The sequence below is a fragment of the Chinchilla lanigera genome, unplaced genomic scaffold (genome assembly GCF_000276665.1).
Source record: "Chinchilla lanigera isolate Chin_1 unplaced genomic scaffold, ChiLan1.0 scaffold00002, whole genome shotgun sequence".
NCBI lineage: Eukaryota > Metazoa > Chordata > Mammalia > Rodentia > Chinchillidae > Chinchilla > Chinchilla lanigera.
In genome coordinates this window covers 57,940,030-57,943,332 of record NW_004955403.1, presented here as the reverse complement: position 1 = coordinate 57,943,332, position 3,303 = coordinate 57,940,030, and positions in this window count along the sequence as shown.

Genomic DNA, 3,303 nt, shown 5'->3' with positions numbered 1-3,303 from the left:
GGGGACGGGGCTCGGGTCACCGGGGCTCTGAGAGGGGACGGGGCTCGGGTCACCGGGGCTCTGAGGGGACGGGGCTCGGGTCACCAGGGCTCTGAGGGGGGACGGGGCTCGGGTCACCGGGGCTCTGAGCCTGCGTCTCCAGGAGGCAGCTGGCCCTCCAGGACAGGGGGGACGGGGCTCGGGTCACCGGGGCTCTGAGCCTGCGTCTCCAGGAGGCAGCTGGCCCTCCAGGACAGCGAGGCACCTCTCCACCCTGACCAACTTTCACGTGACAGGACTTGGGTGTAGCTCGTGCGTGTAATGGCCGTGTCTCCGTGGGAGGGAGGCCGGCTCCAGGAGGCACCACTGACACCCTCTGTCATGGTGAGTGACTCAGGCCTCCTCTCGTGAACTCCAGGCCTGCCGAGACACCAGGCCAGAGGGCCGCCGCCTCCTGTCAGTAGACTCACAGGAGCCGCGTCCTGCAGTGGTGAGCAGCGGCAGGAGGACATCCGGAGCCCATCCTCTCTCTGGGCCGTCCTGGAATTGTTTCCCATCGCCCACGGCCTTGTCTGTAAATCCAGCCCCAGTGCAGTTGTGTGGGAGCAGAACCTGGAAAAAAGCCCTTAGGTGAGTTTTCATGGCTCTAAGTCAATGTGTCACTTGTTGGACTTGATGCCTTCATGGCATTCGACCCAATGTTTCTGAAATGTTACCTTCATTCATTTTACATCCTTGTGTATTTGATTCATATCACGTTATGCTTTGTGTTCATGGAGAGGGCGGCAGCTTTGAGGGTATAAGCTCGTTCCTAAAGTATAGCTGGGTTGAAAAGTAAACCAAAGTGGGTGGGGATGTATATGTATTGTATATATGTAATGTAAATATAATTAAATGCATTAAGCATCTGTAAATGCCAAAGGTTGAGGTAGAAAGATCTTTTGAGCCTGGAGTTTGAGGCCAGCCTGGCTCACATGGTTAAGACCTGATCTGAAAAAAAAGTTTATGGCTGTGGGTGTGACTGGCGGTAGAGTAGTGCTTCCTAGGCCTAGATTCCAGAGAGAGGGAGAGAGGGAGAGAGGGAGAGAGGGAGAGACAGAGAGAGAGAATGTTACCTAATCTTATCACGATGTTTGGTGAAGCTGGTTGTTATGGCACTGCCCAAGGCCTTTGGCCCACCAAGACCTAAGGGCTGTGTTTGAGGTAATTACAGCCACTAGCTAGGTAAATTCTCAGATCCAAGCTGGGTACTGTGTTTTGTGGCTCACAAGATTTTGGAAAAAGAAATCCACACACATGAGTGTTCATACATACAGGAATGATTGTAGGAAGATAAAGTCTTCTATCACAATTTTCCCCTGTGAGGTTTAATTTTACCACAGTTAAAGATGAAAGTATTCATGACAGGTGTGAAGCAATGGTTAAGGCAGACTTTACTCAGGAGGCCTTTGTGGTAGGGTTAAGGACCACTGTAATAGGGCCTCACAGTAGGCCAGGGAGAGTGGGTTCAACTCAAATACAAGGGTGAGTGGAGCTAGGCCCAGTGGTGGCATACGCCTGTAATCCCAGCACTCAGGAGGCTGAGGCAGAAGGATTGCAGGTTTGATCCCAGCCTGGATGACACAGTGAGACTCCCTCTCTCTTCTCTCTCTCTCTCTCTCCCTCTCTCTCTCTCTCACACACACACACACACACACATGGGTAAGTAGAGATTTGTAGCGAAGGAGGAGGCTGACCTAAGATGGAAAATCACTAAGAGAACAACATGGGGCAAGGGGATGAAAGCTTGTTAAACAGACTCAGCAGGATTCCTCTGGAGGAGGGCGGGGCGAGGGGAATTCAACCAGACACCAAGGATGGCCTGGTCTGGCCCTTCAGGAAGAGGAGCCAGCTGGAGTGAGGTGGGGGGTCCTTGTCACAGCAGGCCGAGAAGCTGACCCGCTGCATCGAGCAGACACTTTGTTGTCAGCAGGTCACAAACTCGGGTTCTCGGGGTTCCATATTGCAGTGTTGTGGGGCAGCACAGGGGCCTACCTCTCCTGCCCCTCTGTGGTGAATGACTGTGGATCTAAAATCAGGATCAACTTGGACATACACTTACACATGCTGTAATCCTAGCCACTGGGAAGGCTGAGGCAGGAGGATGGCAAACTCAAGCCTAGGCTACTCTGGACAATTTAGACAGCCCTATCTCAAAGCTAAAACAAAAATTAAAATCCTAATACTATTAAAGTGACACAAAAATAAAATCAGGGAGATTCTCTTACCCTGAGATATATCCCACTGAGAACTCATTTTGCTGAGCTCAGGAGAAATAAGCAGAAGAAATCTTACCAGTCACCTGCAGATGTCTTTTTAAGAATCTGCCTTCTTAGTGAAAAGAGTAATAAGACTCATTAAAATATTTCAAGGGGCTTCAAATGCCCGATGGTCAGTCTCAGACCCAGCTGTCTCCTGGCAGTCGGCCCAGGTAGCTGCCCCAGACCTAGCTTCCCTGAACCTGGTGCCCCTTCTGTGGCCCAGGCGTTCATGTGGTGCCCAGCACACCGCGCCGGGGGAGGGAGGTCGGGCAGCGGGCGTCAACACCCGGCCGCGCCGTGATGAGAACAGGTGCAGGCCGCCTGGATTTCATCAAACCAGGTGGTGCCTGCGCTGCTGACCTCTGGCCTGACCCGCCCGAAGCCCTGGACACACCTGTGTTTATAGACGGCGAGGACTCAGGGTGCAGCAGGCCTCAACTAAGCACCAGAAGAACTAAAGCTGAGCGTGTGTGCAAACCTTTCCACACCTACTGGAGACGCAGTTACCTTCAGTGCGTTTATAAGGCAAACCCTTGTCTAATGCCCCCAACAGTCCAAGAGCAAGATAAGACACTCGCTGCCACACTGAGGGACCGTCTGTAGGATCTGTATGCGTCCCAGGTCGGTCTCTAGTTCAACTCGGACACTGGCGAGCTTCTCCGTGTCAGCCCCGCGGGTGGGGGCAGCGGGATGGAGGTCTGCTCCGGCCAAACGCTTTCGTCTGTCTTACTCATTGGTTGAGTATTTACCGATCACAGTTAAGCGGCAGGTGGCATTTTAGGTGTGGGGACAGAAGAGGACGAAAAATCAGGCGCCTACTTTCCCGCAGCTTGTATCTCAGCCAGAAAAGACAGGACAAGGCGGAAACAGAGAGTTAACCAACCACACAAACTTTATTCTAAAATAAATCACGAAGTCACACGTAAAACAGAAATACGTCCGACGCTACGTGCGATGGCGAATAAGGGCGGGTTCCGGGGAGCGCCCCGCGAGCTGAGGGCGCCCCCTCCCCGGATAAGCGCCC